At 45.1% G+C, this 14,237-nt stretch overlaps 53 non-coding genes across 53 annotated transcripts; all 53 read right to left on the bottom strand.

The window, feature by feature from the left end:
- Window positions 1-284: 284 nt before the first annotated feature.
- TRNAC-ACA (transfer RNA cysteine (anticodon ACA)) lies at window positions 285-356 on the bottom strand. Its single transcript has one exon. It is a non-coding gene; the product is annotated as a tRNA-Cys (tRNA).
- A 178-nt stretch (window positions 357-534) lies between these two features.
- TRNAC-GCA (transfer RNA cysteine (anticodon GCA)) lies at window positions 535-606 on the bottom strand. Its single transcript has one exon. It is a non-coding gene; the product is annotated as a tRNA-Cys (tRNA).
- Window positions 607-784: 178 nt separating this feature from the next.
- On the bottom strand, window positions 785-856 carry TRNAC-ACA (transfer RNA cysteine (anticodon ACA)). The gene has a single exon. It is a non-coding gene; the product is annotated as a tRNA-Cys (tRNA).
- Window positions 857-913: 57 nt separating this feature from the next.
- Window positions 914-985, bottom strand: TRNAC-ACA (transfer RNA cysteine (anticodon ACA)). The gene has a single exon. It is a non-coding gene; the product is annotated as a tRNA-Cys (tRNA).
- Window positions 986-1,042: 57 nt separating this feature from the next.
- TRNAC-GCA (transfer RNA cysteine (anticodon GCA)) lies at window positions 1,043-1,114 on the bottom strand. Its single transcript has one exon. It is a non-coding gene; the product is annotated as a tRNA-Cys (tRNA).
- A 58-nt stretch (window positions 1,115-1,172) lies between these two features.
- Window positions 1,173-1,244, bottom strand: TRNAC-ACA (transfer RNA cysteine (anticodon ACA)). The gene has a single exon. It is a non-coding gene; the product is annotated as a tRNA-Cys (tRNA).
- A 178-nt stretch (window positions 1,245-1,422) lies between these two features.
- Window positions 1,423-1,494, bottom strand: TRNAC-GCA (transfer RNA cysteine (anticodon GCA)). The gene has a single exon. It is a non-coding gene; the product is annotated as a tRNA-Cys (tRNA).
- Window positions 1,495-1,802: 308 nt separating this feature from the next.
- On the bottom strand, window positions 1,803-1,874 carry TRNAC-ACA (transfer RNA cysteine (anticodon ACA)). The gene has a single exon. It is a non-coding gene; the product is annotated as a tRNA-Cys (tRNA).
- Window positions 1,875-2,052: 178 nt separating this feature from the next.
- On the bottom strand, window positions 2,053-2,124 carry TRNAC-GCA (transfer RNA cysteine (anticodon GCA)). The gene has a single exon. It is a non-coding gene; the product is annotated as a tRNA-Cys (tRNA).
- A 178-nt stretch (window positions 2,125-2,302) lies between these two features.
- TRNAC-ACA (transfer RNA cysteine (anticodon ACA)) lies at window positions 2,303-2,374 on the bottom strand. The gene has a single exon. It is a non-coding gene; the product is annotated as a tRNA-Cys (tRNA).
- A 57-nt stretch (window positions 2,375-2,431) lies between these two features.
- On the bottom strand, window positions 2,432-2,503 carry TRNAC-ACA (transfer RNA cysteine (anticodon ACA)). The gene has a single exon. It is a non-coding gene; the product is annotated as a tRNA-Cys (tRNA).
- A 57-nt stretch (window positions 2,504-2,560) lies between these two features.
- TRNAC-GCA (transfer RNA cysteine (anticodon GCA)) lies at window positions 2,561-2,632 on the bottom strand. The gene has a single exon. It is a non-coding gene; the product is annotated as a tRNA-Cys (tRNA).
- Window positions 2,633-2,690: 58 nt separating this feature from the next.
- TRNAC-ACA (transfer RNA cysteine (anticodon ACA)) lies at window positions 2,691-2,762 on the bottom strand. The gene has a single exon. It is a non-coding gene; the product is annotated as a tRNA-Cys (tRNA).
- A 178-nt stretch (window positions 2,763-2,940) lies between these two features.
- Window positions 2,941-3,012, bottom strand: TRNAC-GCA (transfer RNA cysteine (anticodon GCA)). Its single transcript has one exon. It is a non-coding gene; the product is annotated as a tRNA-Cys (tRNA).
- A 58-nt stretch (window positions 3,013-3,070) lies between these two features.
- TRNAC-GCA (transfer RNA cysteine (anticodon GCA)) lies at window positions 3,071-3,142 on the bottom strand. The gene has a single exon. It is a non-coding gene; the product is annotated as a tRNA-Cys (tRNA).
- Window positions 3,143-3,329: 187 nt separating this feature from the next.
- On the bottom strand, window positions 3,330-3,401 carry TRNAC-ACA (transfer RNA cysteine (anticodon ACA)). The gene has a single exon. It is a non-coding gene; the product is annotated as a tRNA-Cys (tRNA).
- Window positions 3,402-3,829: 428 nt separating this feature from the next.
- On the bottom strand, window positions 3,830-3,901 carry TRNAC-ACA (transfer RNA cysteine (anticodon ACA)). Its single transcript has one exon. It is a non-coding gene; the product is annotated as a tRNA-Cys (tRNA).
- A 57-nt stretch (window positions 3,902-3,958) lies between these two features.
- TRNAC-GCA (transfer RNA cysteine (anticodon GCA)) lies at window positions 3,959-4,030 on the bottom strand. Its single transcript has one exon. It is a non-coding gene; the product is annotated as a tRNA-Cys (tRNA).
- A 58-nt stretch (window positions 4,031-4,088) lies between these two features.
- TRNAC-ACA (transfer RNA cysteine (anticodon ACA)) lies at window positions 4,089-4,160 on the bottom strand. The gene has a single exon. It is a non-coding gene; the product is annotated as a tRNA-Cys (tRNA).
- A 178-nt stretch (window positions 4,161-4,338) lies between these two features.
- Window positions 4,339-4,410, bottom strand: TRNAC-GCA (transfer RNA cysteine (anticodon GCA)). Its single transcript has one exon. It is a non-coding gene; the product is annotated as a tRNA-Cys (tRNA).
- A 308-nt stretch (window positions 4,411-4,718) lies between these two features.
- On the bottom strand, window positions 4,719-4,790 carry TRNAC-ACA (transfer RNA cysteine (anticodon ACA)). Its single transcript has one exon. It is a non-coding gene; the product is annotated as a tRNA-Cys (tRNA).
- Window positions 4,791-5,098: 308 nt separating this feature from the next.
- On the bottom strand, window positions 5,099-5,170 carry TRNAC-GCA (transfer RNA cysteine (anticodon GCA)). Its single transcript has one exon. It is a non-coding gene; the product is annotated as a tRNA-Cys (tRNA).
- A 566-nt stretch (window positions 5,171-5,736) lies between these two features.
- TRNAC-ACA (transfer RNA cysteine (anticodon ACA)) lies at window positions 5,737-5,808 on the bottom strand. Its single transcript has one exon. It is a non-coding gene; the product is annotated as a tRNA-Cys (tRNA).
- Window positions 5,809-5,994: 186 nt separating this feature from the next.
- On the bottom strand, window positions 5,995-6,066 carry TRNAC-ACA (transfer RNA cysteine (anticodon ACA)). The gene has a single exon. It is a non-coding gene; the product is annotated as a tRNA-Cys (tRNA).
- Window positions 6,067-6,365: 299 nt separating this feature from the next.
- Window positions 6,366-6,437, bottom strand: TRNAC-ACA (transfer RNA cysteine (anticodon ACA)). The gene has a single exon. It is a non-coding gene; the product is annotated as a tRNA-Cys (tRNA).
- Window positions 6,438-6,744: 307 nt separating this feature from the next.
- On the bottom strand, window positions 6,745-6,816 carry TRNAC-ACA (transfer RNA cysteine (anticodon ACA)). The gene has a single exon. It is a non-coding gene; the product is annotated as a tRNA-Cys (tRNA).
- Window positions 6,817-7,115: 299 nt separating this feature from the next.
- On the bottom strand, window positions 7,116-7,187 carry TRNAC-ACA (transfer RNA cysteine (anticodon ACA)). Its single transcript has one exon. It is a non-coding gene; the product is annotated as a tRNA-Cys (tRNA).
- A 307-nt stretch (window positions 7,188-7,494) lies between these two features.
- TRNAC-ACA (transfer RNA cysteine (anticodon ACA)) lies at window positions 7,495-7,566 on the bottom strand. The gene has a single exon. It is a non-coding gene; the product is annotated as a tRNA-Cys (tRNA).
- A 186-nt stretch (window positions 7,567-7,752) lies between these two features.
- TRNAC-ACA (transfer RNA cysteine (anticodon ACA)) lies at window positions 7,753-7,824 on the bottom strand. Its single transcript has one exon. It is a non-coding gene; the product is annotated as a tRNA-Cys (tRNA).
- A 299-nt stretch (window positions 7,825-8,123) lies between these two features.
- TRNAC-ACA (transfer RNA cysteine (anticodon ACA)) lies at window positions 8,124-8,195 on the bottom strand. Its single transcript has one exon. It is a non-coding gene; the product is annotated as a tRNA-Cys (tRNA).
- A 178-nt stretch (window positions 8,196-8,373) lies between these two features.
- TRNAC-ACA (transfer RNA cysteine (anticodon ACA)) lies at window positions 8,374-8,444 on the bottom strand. The gene has a single exon. It is a non-coding gene; the product is annotated as a tRNA-Cys (tRNA).
- Window positions 8,445-8,502: 58 nt separating this feature from the next.
- TRNAC-ACA (transfer RNA cysteine (anticodon ACA)) lies at window positions 8,503-8,574 on the bottom strand. Its single transcript has one exon. It is a non-coding gene; the product is annotated as a tRNA-Cys (tRNA).
- Window positions 8,575-8,873: 299 nt separating this feature from the next.
- Window positions 8,874-8,945, bottom strand: TRNAC-ACA (transfer RNA cysteine (anticodon ACA)). Its single transcript has one exon. It is a non-coding gene; the product is annotated as a tRNA-Cys (tRNA).
- Window positions 8,946-9,123: 178 nt separating this feature from the next.
- On the bottom strand, window positions 9,124-9,195 carry TRNAC-ACA (transfer RNA cysteine (anticodon ACA)). The gene has a single exon. It is a non-coding gene; the product is annotated as a tRNA-Cys (tRNA).
- A 178-nt stretch (window positions 9,196-9,373) lies between these two features.
- TRNAC-ACA (transfer RNA cysteine (anticodon ACA)) lies at window positions 9,374-9,445 on the bottom strand. The gene has a single exon. It is a non-coding gene; the product is annotated as a tRNA-Cys (tRNA).
- A 57-nt stretch (window positions 9,446-9,502) lies between these two features.
- TRNAC-ACA (transfer RNA cysteine (anticodon ACA)) lies at window positions 9,503-9,574 on the bottom strand. The gene has a single exon. It is a non-coding gene; the product is annotated as a tRNA-Cys (tRNA).
- A 178-nt stretch (window positions 9,575-9,752) lies between these two features.
- On the bottom strand, window positions 9,753-9,824 carry TRNAC-GCA (transfer RNA cysteine (anticodon GCA)). The gene has a single exon. It is a non-coding gene; the product is annotated as a tRNA-Cys (tRNA).
- A 58-nt stretch (window positions 9,825-9,882) lies between these two features.
- TRNAC-GCA (transfer RNA cysteine (anticodon GCA)) lies at window positions 9,883-9,954 on the bottom strand. The gene has a single exon. It is a non-coding gene; the product is annotated as a tRNA-Cys (tRNA).
- Window positions 9,955-10,252: 298 nt separating this feature from the next.
- TRNAC-ACA (transfer RNA cysteine (anticodon ACA)) lies at window positions 10,253-10,324 on the bottom strand. Its single transcript has one exon. It is a non-coding gene; the product is annotated as a tRNA-Cys (tRNA).
- Window positions 10,325-10,502: 178 nt separating this feature from the next.
- On the bottom strand, window positions 10,503-10,574 carry TRNAC-ACA (transfer RNA cysteine (anticodon ACA)). The gene has a single exon. It is a non-coding gene; the product is annotated as a tRNA-Cys (tRNA).
- A 307-nt stretch (window positions 10,575-10,881) lies between these two features.
- Window positions 10,882-10,953, bottom strand: TRNAC-ACA (transfer RNA cysteine (anticodon ACA)). The gene has a single exon. It is a non-coding gene; the product is annotated as a tRNA-Cys (tRNA).
- A 299-nt stretch (window positions 10,954-11,252) lies between these two features.
- TRNAC-ACA (transfer RNA cysteine (anticodon ACA)) lies at window positions 11,253-11,324 on the bottom strand. The gene has a single exon. It is a non-coding gene; the product is annotated as a tRNA-Cys (tRNA).
- Window positions 11,325-11,502: 178 nt separating this feature from the next.
- Window positions 11,503-11,573, bottom strand: TRNAC-ACA (transfer RNA cysteine (anticodon ACA)). Its single transcript has one exon. It is a non-coding gene; the product is annotated as a tRNA-Cys (tRNA).
- A 58-nt stretch (window positions 11,574-11,631) lies between these two features.
- TRNAC-ACA (transfer RNA cysteine (anticodon ACA)) lies at window positions 11,632-11,703 on the bottom strand. Its single transcript has one exon. It is a non-coding gene; the product is annotated as a tRNA-Cys (tRNA).
- A 299-nt stretch (window positions 11,704-12,002) lies between these two features.
- Window positions 12,003-12,074, bottom strand: TRNAC-ACA (transfer RNA cysteine (anticodon ACA)). Its single transcript has one exon. It is a non-coding gene; the product is annotated as a tRNA-Cys (tRNA).
- A 178-nt stretch (window positions 12,075-12,252) lies between these two features.
- TRNAC-ACA (transfer RNA cysteine (anticodon ACA)) lies at window positions 12,253-12,324 on the bottom strand. The gene has a single exon. It is a non-coding gene; the product is annotated as a tRNA-Cys (tRNA).
- Window positions 12,325-12,502: 178 nt separating this feature from the next.
- On the bottom strand, window positions 12,503-12,574 carry TRNAC-ACA (transfer RNA cysteine (anticodon ACA)). Its single transcript has one exon. It is a non-coding gene; the product is annotated as a tRNA-Cys (tRNA).
- A 57-nt stretch (window positions 12,575-12,631) lies between these two features.
- Window positions 12,632-12,703, bottom strand: TRNAC-ACA (transfer RNA cysteine (anticodon ACA)). Its single transcript has one exon. It is a non-coding gene; the product is annotated as a tRNA-Cys (tRNA).
- A 178-nt stretch (window positions 12,704-12,881) lies between these two features.
- On the bottom strand, window positions 12,882-12,953 carry TRNAC-GCA (transfer RNA cysteine (anticodon GCA)). The gene has a single exon. It is a non-coding gene; the product is annotated as a tRNA-Cys (tRNA).
- Window positions 12,954-13,011: 58 nt separating this feature from the next.
- Window positions 13,012-13,083, bottom strand: TRNAC-GCA (transfer RNA cysteine (anticodon GCA)). The gene has a single exon. It is a non-coding gene; the product is annotated as a tRNA-Cys (tRNA).
- A 298-nt stretch (window positions 13,084-13,381) lies between these two features.
- On the bottom strand, window positions 13,382-13,453 carry TRNAC-ACA (transfer RNA cysteine (anticodon ACA)). Its single transcript has one exon. It is a non-coding gene; the product is annotated as a tRNA-Cys (tRNA).
- A 178-nt stretch (window positions 13,454-13,631) lies between these two features.
- Window positions 13,632-13,703, bottom strand: TRNAC-ACA (transfer RNA cysteine (anticodon ACA)). The gene has a single exon. It is a non-coding gene; the product is annotated as a tRNA-Cys (tRNA).
- Window positions 13,704-13,881: 178 nt separating this feature from the next.
- On the bottom strand, window positions 13,882-13,953 carry TRNAC-GCA (transfer RNA cysteine (anticodon GCA)). The gene has a single exon. It is a non-coding gene; the product is annotated as a tRNA-Cys (tRNA).
- Window positions 13,954-14,237: the final 284 nt, after the last annotated feature.

The raw sequence follows: 14,237 nt of genomic DNA, 5'->3' as shown, positions 1-14,237 counted from the left end.
TAACTAAAATAAACGGAATGATCCGTGCTGTTACAGGGGGAACTCGGGTTTGAACCAAGGACCTTTCGATCTGCAGTCGAATGCGAGTTATCCCTCCTTGTTCCTAGCCGTAATGTCGATTTAACTAAAATAATTGGAATGATCCGTGCCGTTACAGGGGGAACTCGGGTTTGAACCAAGGACCTCTCGATCTGCAGTCGAATGCTCTACCAATGAGCTATCCCCCTTGTTCATAGCCGTAATGTCGATTTAAATAAAATAAACGGAATGATCCGTGCTGTTTCATGGGGAACTCGGGTTTGAACCAAGGACCTCTCGATCTGTAGTCGAATGCTCTACCACTGAGCTATCCCCCTTGTTCATAGCCAAAATGTCGATTTAACTAAAATAAACGGAATGATCCGTGCTGTTACAGGGGGAACTCGGGTTTAAACCAAGAACCTCTCGATCTGCAGTCGAATGCGAGCCATCCCTCCTTGTTCCTAGCCGTAATGTCGATTTAACTAAAATAAACGGAATAATCCGTGCTGTTACAGGGGGAACTCGGGTTTGAACCAAGGTCCTCTCGATCTGCAGTCGAATGCTCTACCACTGAGCTATCCCCCTTGTTCATAACCGTAATTTCGATTTAACTAAAATAAACGGAATGATCCGTGCTGTTACAGGGGGAACTCGGGTTTGAACCAAAGATCTCTCGATCTGGAGTCGAATGCGAGCTATCCCTCCTTGTTCCTAGCCGTAATGTCGATTTAACTAAAATAATTGGAATGATCCGTGCTGTTACAGGGGGAACTCGGGTTTGAACCAAGGACCTCTCGATTTGTAGTCGAATGCTCTACCACTGAGCTATCCCCCTTGTTCATAGCCGTAATGTCGATTTAAATAAAATAAACGGAATGATCCGTGCTGTTTCATGGGGAACTCGGGTTTGAACCAAGGACCTCTCGATCTGTAGTCGAATGCTCTACCACTGAGCTATCCCCCTTGTTCATAGCCAAAATGTCGATTTAAATAAAATAAACGGAATGATCCGTGCTGTTACGGGGGGAACTCGGGTTTGAACCAAGGACCTCTCGATCTGCAGTCGAATGCTCTACCACTGAGCTATTCCCCCTTGTTCAAGGCCGTAATGTCGATTTAACTAAAATAATTGGAATGATCCGTGCTGTTACAGGGGGAACTCGGGTTTGAACCATGGACCTCTCGATTTGTAGTCGAATGCTCTACCACTGAGCTATCCCCCTTGTTCATAGCCGTAATGTCGATTTAAATAAAATAAACGGAATGATCCGTGCTGTTACAGGGGGAACTCGGGTTTGAACCAAGGACCTTTCGATCTGCAGTCGAATGCGAGCTATCCCTCCTTGTTCATAACCGTAATTTCGATTTAACTAAAATAAACGGAATGATCCGTGCTGTTACAGGGGGAACTCGGGTTTGAACCAAGGACCTCTCGATCTGCAGTCGAATGCTCTACCACTAAGCTATTCCCCCTTGTTCAAGGCCGTAATGTCGATTTAACTAAAATAAACGGAATGATCCGTGCTGTTACAGGGGGAACTCGGGTTTGAACCAAGGACCTTTCGATCTGCAGTCGAATGCGAGTTATCCCTCCTTGTTCCTAGCCGTAATGTCGATTTAACTAAAATAATTGGAATGATCCGTGCCGTTACAGGGGGAACTCGGGTTTGAACCAAGGACCTCTCGATCTGCAGTCGAATGCTCTACCAATGAGCTATCCCCCTTGTTCATAGCCGTAATGTCGATTTAAATAAAATAAACGGAATGATCCGTGCTGTTTCATGGGGAACTCGGGTTTGAACCAAGGACCTCTCGATCTGTAGTCGAATGCTCTACCACTGAGCTATCCCCCTTGTTCATAGCCAAAATGTCGATTTAACTAAAATAAACGGAATGATCCGTGCTGTTACAGGGGGAACTCGGGTTTAAACCAAGAACCTCTCGATCTGCAGTCGAATGCGAGCCATCCCTCCTTGTTCCTAGCCGTAATGTCGATTTAACTAAAATAAACGGAATAATCCGTGCTGTTACAGGGGGAACTCGGGTTTGAACCAAGGTCCTCTCGATCTGCAGTCGAATGCTCTACCACTGAGCTATCCCCCTTGTTCATAACCGTAATTTCGATTTAACTAAAATAAACGGAATGATCCGTGCTGTTACAGGGGGAACTCGGGTTTGAACCAAAGATCTCTCGATCTGGAGTCGAATGCGAGCTATCCCTCCTTGTTCCTAGCCGTAATGTCGATTTAACTAAAATAATTGGAATGATCCGTGCTGTTACAGGGGGAACTCGGGTTTGAACCAAGGACCTCTCGATTTGTAGTCGAATGCTCTACCACTGAGCTATCCCCCTTGTTCATAGCCGTAATGTCGATTTAAATAAAATAAACGGAATGATCCGTGCTGTTTCATGGGGAACTCGGGTTTGAACCAAGGACCTCTCGATCTGTAGTCGAATGCTCTACCACTGAGCTATCCCCCTTGTTCATAGCCAAAATGTCGATTTAAATAAAATAAACGGAATGATCCGTGCTGTTACGGGGGGAACTCGGGTTTGAACCAAGGACCTCTCGATCTGCAGTCGAATGCTCTACCACTGAGCTATTCCCCCTTGTTCAAGGCCGTAATGTCGATTTAACTAAAATAATTGGAATGATCCGTGCTGTTACAGGGGGAACTCGGGTTTGAACCATGGACCTCTCGATTTGTAGTCGAATGCTCTACCACTGAGCTATCCCCCTTGTTCATAGCCGTAATGTCGATTTAAATAAAATAAACGGAATGATCCGTGCTGTTACAGGGGGAACTCGGGTTTGAACCAAGGACCTTTCGATCTGCAGTCGAATGCGAGCTATCCCTCCTTGTTCATAACCGTAATTTCGATTTAACTAAAATAAACGGAATGATCCGTGCTGTTACAGGGGGAACTCGGGTTTGAACCAAGGACCTCTCGATCTGCAGTCGAATGCTCTACCACTAAGCTATTCCCCCTTGTTCAAGGCCGTAATGTCGATTTAACTAAAATAAACGGAATGATCCGTGCTGTTACAGGGGGAACTCGGGTTTGAACCAAGGACCTCTCGATCTGCAGTCGAATGCTCTACCACTAAGCTATTCCCCCTTGTTCAAGGCCGTAATGTCGATTTAACTAAAATAATTGGAATGATCCGTGCCGTTACAGGGGGAACTCGGGTTTGAACCAAGGACCTCTCGATCTGCAGTCGAATGCTCTACCAATGAGCTATCCCCCTTGTTCATAGCCGTAATGTCGATTTAAATAAAATAAACGGAATGATCCGTGCTGTTTCATGGGGAACTCGGGTTTGAACCAAGGACCTCTCGATCTGTAGTCGAATGCTCTACCACTGAGCTATCCCCCTTGTTCATAGCCAAAATGTCGATTTAACTAAAATAAACGGAATGATCCGTGCTGTTACAGGGGGAACTCGGGTTTAAACAAAGAAACTCTCGATCTGCAGTCGAATGCGAGCTATCCCTCCTTGTTCCTAGCCGTAATGTCGATTTAACTAAAATAAACGGAATAATCCGTGCTGTTACAGGGGGAACTCGGGTTTGAACCAAGGTCCTCTCGATCTGCAGTCGAATGCTCTACCACTGAGCTATCCCTTTTGTTCATAACCGTAATTTCGATTTAACTAAAATAAACGGAATGATCCGTGCTGTTACAGGGGGAACTCGGGTTTGAACCAAAGATCTCTCGATCTGGAGTCGAATGCGAGCTATCCCTCCTTGTTCCTAGCCGTAATGTCGATTTAACTAAAATAATTGGAATGATCCGTGCTGTTACAGGGGGAACTCGGGTTTGAACCAAGGACCTCTCGATTTGTAGTCGAATGCTCTACCACTGAGCTATCCCCCTTGTTCATAGCCGTAATGTCGATTTAAATAAAATAAACGGAATGATCCGTGCTGCTACAGGGGGAACTCGGGTTTGAACCAAGGACCTCTCGATCTGCAGTCGAATGCTCTACCACTGAGCTATTCCCCCTTGTTCAAGGCCGTAATGTCGATTTAACTAAAATAATTGGAATGATCCGTGCTGTTACAGGGGGAACTCGGGTTTGAACCATGGACCTCTCGATTTGTAGTCGAATGCTCTACCACTGAGCTATCCCCCTTGTTCATAGCCGTAATGTCGATTTAAATAAAATAAACGGAATGATCCGTGCTGTTACAGGGGGAACTCGGGTTTGAACCAAGGACCTTTCGATCTGCAGTCGAATGCGAGCTATCCCTCCTTGTTCATAACCGTAATTTCGATTTAACTAAAATAAACGGAATGATCCGTGCTGTTACAGGGGGAACTCGGGTTTGAACCAAGGACCTCTCGATCTGCAGTCGAATGCTCTACCACTAAGCTATTCCCCCTTGTTCAAGGCCGTAATGTCGATTTAACTAAAATAAACGGAATGATCCGTGCTGTTACAGGGGGAACTCGGGTTTGAACCAAGGACCTTTCGATCTGCAGTCGAATGCGAGTTATCCCTCCTTGTTCCTAGCCGTAATGTCGATTTAACTAAAATAATTGGAATGATCCGTGCCGTTACAGGGGGAACTCGGGTTTGAACCAAGGACCTCTCGATCTGCAGTCGAATGCTCTACCAATGAGCTATCCCCCTTGTTCGTAGCCGTAATGTCGATTTAAATAAAATAAACGGAATGATCCGTGCTGTTTCATGGGGAACTCGGGTTTGAACCAAGGACCTCTCGATCTGTAGTCGAATGCTCTACCACTGAGCTATCCCCCTTGTTCATAGCCAAAATGTCGATTTAACTAAAATAAACGGAATGATCCGTGCTGTTACAGGGGGAACTCGGGTTTAAACCAAGAACCTCTCGATCTGCAGTCGAATGCGAGCTATCCCTCCTTGTTCCTAGCCGTAATGTCGATTTAACTAAAATAAACGGAATAATCCGTGCTGTTACAGGGGGAACTCGGGTTTGAACCAAAGACCTCTCGATCTGCAGTCGAATGCTCTACCTCTGAGCTATTCCCCCTTGTTCAAGGCCGTAATGTCGATTTAACTAAAATAAACGGAATGATCCGTGCTGTTACAGGGGGAACTCGGGTTTGAACCAAGGACCTCTCGATCTGCAGTCGAATGCTCTACCACTGAGCTATTCCCCCTTGTTCAAGGCCGTAATGTCGATTTAACTAAAATAATTGGAATGATCCGTGCTGTTACAGGGGGAACTCGGGTTTGAACCAAGGACCTCTCGATTTGAGGTCGAATGCTCTACCACTGAGCTATCCCCCTTGTTCATAGCCGTAATGTCGATTTAACTAAAATAATTGGAATGATCCGTGCTGTTACAGGGGGAACTCGGGTTTGAACCAAGGACCTCTCGATTTGAGGTCGAATGCTCTACCACTGAGCTATCCCCCTTGTTCATAGCCGTAATGTCGATTTAACTAAAATAAACGGAATGATCCGTGCTGTTACAAGGGGAACTCGGGTTTGAACCAAGGACCTTTCGATCTGCAGTCGAATGCGAGTTATCCCTCCTTGTTCCTAGCCGTAATGTCGATTTAAATAAAATAAACGGAATGATCCGTGCTGTTACAGGGGGAACTCGGGTTTGAACCAAGGACCTCTCGATCTGCAGTCGAATGCTCTACCAATGAGTTATCCCCCTTGTTCATAGCCGTAATGTCGATTTAAATAAAATAAACGGAATGATCCGTGCTGTTTCATGGGGAACTCGGGTTTGAACCAAGGACCTCTCGATCTGTAGTCGAATGCTCTACCACTGAGCTATCCCCCTTGTTCATAGCCAAAATGTCGATTTAAATAAAATAAACGGAATGATCCGTGCTGTTACAGGGGGAACTCGGGTTTGAACCAAGGACCTCTCGATCTGCAGTCGAATGCTCTACCAATGAGCTATCCCCCTTGTTCATAGCCGTAATGTCGATTTAAATAAAATAAACGGAATGATCCGTGCTGTTTCATGGGGAACTCGGGTTTGAACCTAGGACCTCTCGATCTGTAGTCGAATGCTCTACCACTGAGCTATCCCCCTTGTTCATAGCCAAAATATCGATTTAACTAAAATAAACGGAATGATCCGTGCTGTTACACGGGGAACTCGGGTTTAAACCAAGAACCTCTCGATCTGCAGTCGAATGCGAGCTATCCCTCCTTGTTCCTAGCCGTAATGTCGATTTAACTAAAATAAACGGAATAATCCGTGCTGTTACAGGAGGAACTCGGGTTTGAACCAAAAATCTCTCGATCTGCAGTCGAATGCGAGCTATCCCTCCTTGTTCCTAGCCGTAATGTCGATTTAACTAAAATAATTGGAATGATCCGTGCTGTTACAGGGGGAACTCGGGTTTGAACCAAGGACCTCTCGATTTGTAGTTGAATGCTCTACCACTGAGCTATCCCCCTTGTTCATAGCCGTAATGTCGATTTAACTAAAATAAACGGAATAATCCGTGCTGTTACAGGGGGAACTCGGGTTTGAACCAAGGACCTTTCGATCTGCAGTCGAATGCGAGCTATCCCTCCTTGTTCATAACCGTAATTTCGATTTAAATAAAATAAACGGAATGATCCGTGCTGTTACAGGGGGAACTCGGGTTTGAACCAAGGACCTCTCGATCTGCAGTCGAATGCTCTACCAATGAGCTATCCCCCTTGTTCATAGCCGTAATGTCGATTTAAATAAAATAAACGGAATGATCCGTGCTGTTTCATGGGGAACTCGGGTTTGAACCTAGGACCTCTCGATCTGTAGTCGAATGCTCTACCACTGAGCTATCCCCCTTGTTCATAGCCAAAATATCGATTTAACTAAAATAAACGGAATGATCCGTGCTGTTACACGGGGAACTCGGGTTTAAACCAAGAACCTCTCGATCTGCTGTCGAATGCGAGCTATCCCTCCTTGTTCCTAGCCGTAATGTCGATTTAACTAAAATAAACGGAATAATCCGTGCTGTTACAGGAGGAACTCGGGTTTGAACCAAAAATCTCTCGATCTGCAGTCGAATGCGAGCTATCCCTCCTTGTTCCTAGCCGTAATGTCGATTTAACTAAAATAATTGGAATGATCCGTGCTGTTACCGGGGGAACTCGGGTTTGAACCAAGGACCTCTCGATTTGTAGTTGAATGCTCTACCACTGAGCTATCCCCCTTGTTCATAGCCGTAATGTCGATTTAACTAAAATAAACGGAATAATCCGTGCTGTTACAGGGGGAACTCGGGTTTGAACCAAGGACCTTTCGATCTGCAGTCGAATGCGAGCTATCCCTCCTTGTTCATAACCGTAATTTCGATTTAAATAAAATAAACGGAATGATCCGTGCTGTTACAGGGGGAACTCGGGTTTGAACCAAGGACCTCTCGATCTGCAGTCGAATGCTCTACCAATGAGTTATCCCCCTTGTTCATAGCCGTAATGTCGATTTAAATAAAATAAACGGAATGATCCGTGCTGTTTCATGGGGAACTCGGGTTTGAACCAAGGACCTCTCGATCTGTAGTCGAATGCTCTACCACTGAGCTATCCCCCTTGTTCATAGCCAAAATGTCGATTTAAATAAAATAAACGGAATGATCCGTGCTGTTACAGGGGGAACTCGGGTTTGAACCAAGGACCTCTCGATCTGCAGTCGAATGCTCTACCAATGAGCTATCCCCCTTGTTCATAGCCGTAATGTCGATTTAAATAAAATAAACGGAATGATCCGTGCTGTTTCATGGGGAACTCGGGTTTGAACCTAGGACCTCTCGATCTGTAGTCGAATGCTCTACCACTGAGCTATCCCCCTTGTTCATAACCAAAATATCGATTTAACTAAAATAAACGGAATGATCCGTGCTGTTACACGGGGAACTCGGGTTTAAACCAAGAACCTCTCGATCTGCAGTCGAATGCGAGCTATCCCTCCTTGTTCCTAGCCGTAATGTCGATTTAACTAAAATAAACGGAATAATCCGTGCTGTTACAGGAGGAACTCGGGTTTGAACCAAAAATCTCTCGATCTGCAGTCGAATGCGAGCTATCCCTCCTTGTTCCTAGCCGTAATGTCGATTTAACTAAAATAATTGGAATGATCCGTGCTGTTACAGGGGGAATTCGGGTTTGAACCAAGGACCTCTCGATTTGTAGTTGAATGCTCTACCACTGAGCTATCCCCCTTGTTCATAGCCGTAATGTCGATTTAAATAAAATAAACGGAATGATCCGTGCTGTTACAGGGGGAACTCGGGTTTGAACCAAGGACCTTTCGATCTGCAGTCGAATGCGAGCTATCCCTCCTTGTTCATAACCGTAATTTCGATTTAACTAAAATAAACAGAATGATCCGTGCTGTTACAGGGGCAACTCGGGTTTGAACCAAGGACCTCTCGATCTGTAGTCGAATGCTCTACCACTGAGCTTTCCCCCTTGTTCATAGCCGTAATGTCGATTTAACTAAAATAAACGGAATGATCCGTGCTGTTACAGGGGGAACTCGGGTTTGAACCAAGGACCTCTCGATCTGTAGTCGAATGCTCTACCACTGAGCTATCCCCCTTGTTCATAGCCAAAATGTCGATTTAACTAAAATAAACGGAATGATCCGTGCTGTTACACGGGGAACTCGGGTTTAAACCAAGAACCTCTCGATCTGCAGTCGAATGCGAGCTATCCCTCCTTGTTCCTAGCCGTAATGTCGATTTAACTAAAATAAACGGAATAATCCGTGCTGTTACAGGAGGAACTCGGGTTTGAACCAAAAATCTCTCGATCTGCAGTCGAATGCGAGCTATCCCTCCTTGTTCCTAGCCGTAATGTCGATTTAACTAAAATAATTGGAATGATCCGTGCTGTTACAGGGGGAACTCGGGTTTGAACCAAGGACCTCTCGATTTGTAGTTGAATGCTCTACCACTGAGCTATCCCCCTTGTTCATAGCCGTAATGTCGATTTAAATAAAATAAACGGAATGATCCGTGCTGTTACAGGGGGAACTCGGGTTTGAACCAAGGACCTTTCGATCTGCAGTCGAATGCGAGCTATCCCTCCTTGTTCATAACCGTAATTTCGATTTAACTAAAATAAACAGAATGATCCGTGCTGTTACATGGGGAACTCGGGTTTGAACCAAGGACCTCTCGATCTGTAGTCGAATGCTCTACCACTGAGCTATCCCCCTTGTTCATAGCCGTAATGTCGATTTAAATAAAATAAACGGAATGATCCGTGCTGTTACAGGGGGAACTCGGGTTAGAACCAAGGACCTTTCGATCTGCAGTCGAATGCGAGCTATCCCTCCTTGTTCATAACCGTAATTTCGATTTAACTAAAATAAACAGAATGATCCGTGCTGTTACAGGGGGAACTCGGGTTTGAACCAAGGACCTCTCGATCTGTAGTCGAATGCTCTACCACTGAGCTATCCCCCTTGTTCATAGCCGTAATGTCGATTTAACTAAAATAAACGGAATGATCCGTGCTGTTACAGGGGGAACTCGGGTTTGAACCAAGGACCTCTCGATCTGTAGTCGAATGCTCTACCACTGAGCTATCCCCCTTGTTCATAGCCAAAATGTCGATTTAACTAAAATAAACGGAATGATCCGTGCTGTTACACGGGGAACTCGGGTTTAAACCAAGAACCTCTCGATCTGCAGTCGAATGCGAGCTATCCCTCCTTGTTCCTAGCCGTAATGTCGATTTAACTAAAATAAACGGAATAATCCGTGCTGTTACAGGAGGAACTCGGGTTTGAACCAAGGACCTCTCGATCTGCAGTCGAATGCTCTACCTCTGAGCTATTCCCCCTTGTTCAAGGCCGTAATGTCGATTTAACTAAAATAAACGGAATGATCCGTGCTGTTACAGGGGGAACTCGGGTTTGAACCAAGGACCTCTCGATCTGCAGTCGAATGCTCTACCACTGAGCTATCCCCCTTGTTCAGAGCCAAAATGTCGATTTAAATAAAATAAACGGAATGATCCGTGCTGTTACAGGGGGAACTCGTGTTTAAACCAAGAACCTCTCGATCTGCAGTCGAATGCGAGCTATCCCTCCTTGTTCCTAGCCGTAATTTCGATTTAACTAAAATAAACGGAATGATCCGTGCTGTTACAGGGGAACTCGGGTTTGAACCAAAGATCTCTCGATCTGCAGTCGAATGCGAGCTATCCCTCCTTGTTCCTAGCCGTAATGTCGATTTAACTAAAATAATTGGAATGATCCGTGCTGTTACAGGGGGAACTCGGGTTTGAACCAAGGACCTCTCGATTTGTAGTTGAATGCTCTACCACTGAGCTATCCCCCTTGTTCATAGCCGTAATGTCGATTTAAATAAAATAAACGGAATGATCCGTGCTGTTACAGGGGGAACTCGGGTTTGAACCAAGGACCTTTCGATCTGCAGTCGAATGCGAGCTATCCCTCCTTGTTCATAACCGTAATTTCGATTTAACTAAAATAAACAGAATGATCCGTGCTGTTACAGGGGGAACTCGGGTTTGAACCAAGGACCTCTCGATCTGTAGTCGAATGCTCTACCACTGAGCTATCCCCCTTGTTCATAGCCGTAATGTCGATTTAACTAAAATAAACGGAATGATCCGTGCTGTTACAGGGGGAACTCGGGTTTGAACCAATGACCTTTCGATCTGCAGTCGAATGCGAGCTATCCCTCCTTGTTCATAACCGTAATTTCGATTTAACTAAAATAAACGGAATGATCCGTGCTGTTACAGGAGGAACTCGGGTTTGAACCAAAAATCTCTCGATCTGCAGTCGAATGCTCTACCAATGAGCTATCCCCCTTGTTCATAGCCGTAATGTCGATTTAAATAAAATAAACGGAATGATCCGTGCTGTTTCATGGGGAACTCGGGTTTGAACCTAGGACCTCTCGATCTGTAGTCGAATGCTCTACCACTGAGCTATCCCCCTTGTTCATAACCAAAATATCGATTTAACTAAAATAAACGGAATGATCCGTGCTGTTACACGGGGAACTCGGGTTTAAACCAAGAACCTCTCGATCTGCAGTCGAATGCGAGCTATCCCTCCTTGTTCCTAGCCGTAATGTCGATTTAACTAAAATAAACGGAATAATCCGTGCTGTTACAGGAGGAACTCGGGTTTGAACCAAAAATCTCTCGATCTGCAGTCGAATGCGAGCTATCCCTCCTTGTTCCTAGCCGTAATGTCGATTTAACTAAAATAATTGGAATGATCCGTGCTGTTACAGGGGGAACTCGGGTTTGAACCAAGGACCTCTCGATTTGTAGTTGAATGCTCTACCACTGAGCTATCCCCCTTGTTCATAGCCGTAATGTCGATTTAAATAAAATAAACGGAATGATCCGTGCTGTTACAGGGGGAACTCGGGTTTGAACCAAGGACCTTTCGATCTGCAGTCGAATGCGAGCTATCCCTCCTTGTTCATAACCGTAATTTCGATTTAACTAAAATAAACAGAATGATCCGTGCTGTTACAGGGGCAACTCGGGTTTGAACCAAGGACCTCTCGATCTGTAGTCGAATGCTCTACCACTGAGCTTTCCCCCTTGTTCATAGCCGTAATGTCGATTTAACTAAAATAAACGGAATGATCCGTGCTGTTACAGGGGGAACTCGGGTTTGAACCAAGGACCTCTCGATCTGTAGTCGAATGCTCTACCACTGAGCTATCCCCCTTGTTCATAGCCAAAATGTCGATTTAACTAAAATAAACGGAATGATCCGTGCTGTTACACGGGGAACTCGGGTTTAAACCAAGAACCTCTCGATCTGCAGTCGAATGCGAGCTATCCCTCCTTGTTCCTAGCCGTAATGTCGATTTAACTAAAATAAACGGAATAATCCGTGCTGTTACAGGAGGAACTCGGGTTTGAACCAAAAATCTCTCGATCTGCAGTCGAATGCGAGCTATCCCTCCTTGTTCCTAGCCGTAATGTCGATTTAACTAAAATAATTGGAATGATCCGTGCTGTTACAGGGGGAACTCGGGTTTGAACCAAGGACCTCTCGATTTGTAGTTGAATGCTCTACCACTGAGCTATCCCCCTTGTTCATAGCCGTAATGTCGATTTAAATAAAATAAACGGAATGATCCGTGCTGTTACAGGGGGAACTCGGGTTTGAACCAAGGACCTTTCGATCTGCAGTCGAATGCGAGCTATCCCTCCTTGTTCATAACCGTAATTTCGATTTAACTAAAATAAACAGAATGATCCGTGCTGTTACATGGGGAACTCGGGTTTGAACCAAGGACCTCTCGATCTGTAGTCGAATGCTCTACCACTGAGCTATCCCCCTTGTTCATAGCCGTAATGTCGATTTAAATAAAATAAACGGAATGATCCGTGCTGTTACAGGGGGAACTCGGGTTAGAACCAAGGACCTTTCGATCTGCAGTCGAATGCGAGCTATCCCTCCTTGTTCATAACCGTAATTTCGATTTAACTAAAATAAACAGAATGATCCGTGCTGTTACAGGGGGAACTCGGGTTTGAACCAAGGACCTCTCGATCTGTAGTCGAATGCTCTACCACTGAGCTATCCCCCTTGTTCATAGCCGTAATGTCGATTTAACTAAAATAAACGGAATGATCCGTGCTGTTACAGGGGGAACTCGGGTTTGAACCAAGGACCTCTCGATCTGTAGTCGAATGCTCTACCACTGAGCTATCCCCCTTGTTCATAGCCAAAATGTCGATTTAACTAAAATAAACGGAATGATCCGTGCTGTTACACGGGGAACTCGGGTTTAAACCAAGAACCTCTCGATCTGCAGTCGAATGCGAGCTATCCCTCCTTGTTCCTAGCCGTAATGTCGATTTAACTAAAATAAACGGAATAATCCGTGCTGTTACAGGAGGAACTCGGGTTTGAACCAAGGACCTCTCGATCTGCAGTCGAATGCTCTACCTCTGAGCTATTCCCCCTTGTTCAAGGCCGTAATGTCGATTTAACTAAAATAAACGGAATGATCCGTGCTGTTACAGGGGGAACTCGGGTTTGAACCAAGGACCTCTCGATCTGCAGTCGAATGCTCTACCACTGAGCTATCCCCCTTGTTCAGAGCCAAAATGTCGATTTAAATAAAATAAACGGAATGATCCGTGCTGTTACAGGGGGAACTCGTGTTTAAACCAAGAACCTCTCGATCTGCAGTCGAATGCGAGCTATCCCTCCTTGTTCCTAGCCGTAATTTCGATTTAACTAAAATAAACGGAATGATCCGTGCTGTTACAGGGGAACTCGGGTTTGAACCAAAGATCTCTCGATCTGCAGTCGAATGCGAGCTATCCCTCCTTGTTCCTAGCCGTAATGTCGATTTAACTAAAATAATTGGAATGATCCGTGCTGTTACAGGGGGAACTCGGGTTTGAACCAAGGACCTCTCGATTTGTAGTTGAATGCTCTACCACTGAGCTATCCCCCTTGTTCATAGCCGTAATGTCGATTTAAATAAAATAAACGGAATGATCCGTGCTGTTACAGGGGGAACTCGGGTTTGAACCAAGGACCTTTCGATCTGCAGTCGAATGCGAGCTATCCCTCCTTGTTCATAACCGTAATTTCGATTTAACTAAAATAAACAGAATGATCCGTGCTGTTACAGGGGGAACTCGGGTTTGAACCAAGGACCTCTCGATCTGTAGTCGAATGCTCTACCACTGAGCTATCCCCCTTGTTCATAGCCGTAATGTCGATTTAACTAAAATAAACGGAATGATCCGTGCTGTTACAGGGGGAACTCGGGTTTGAACCAATGACCTTTCGATCTGCAGTCGAATGCGAGCTATCCCTCCTTGTTCATAACCGTAATTTCGATTTAACTAAAATAAACGGAATGATCCGTGCTGTTACAGGGGGAACTCGGGATTGAACCAAGGACCTCTCGATCTGCAGTCGAATGCTCTACCACTGAGCTATCCCCCTTGTTCATAACCGTAATGTCGACTTAAATAAAATAAACGGAATGATCCGTGCTGTTACTGGGGGAACTCGGGTTTGAACCAAGGACCTTTCGATCTGCAGTCGAATGCGAGTTATCCCTCCTTGTTCCTAGCCGTAATGTCGATTTAACTAAAATAATTGGAATGATTCGTGCTGTTACAGGGGGAACTTGGGTTTGAACCAAGGACCTCTTGATCTGCAGTCGAATGCTCTACCACTGAGCTATCCCCCTTGTTCATAGCCGTAATGTCGATTTAAATAAAATA

This window comes from Phalangium opilio, unplaced genomic scaffold (assembly GCF_054372755.1).
Source record: "Phalangium opilio isolate 3A_F unplaced genomic scaffold, DU_Popi_V2 ptg000078l_1, whole genome shotgun sequence".
Taxonomy (NCBI): Eukaryota; Metazoa; Arthropoda; class Arachnida; order Opiliones; family Phalangiidae; genus Phalangium; species Phalangium opilio.
Note: the sequence above shows the minus strand (reverse complement) of the source record. Positions and strands in the feature narration are given on the sequence as shown.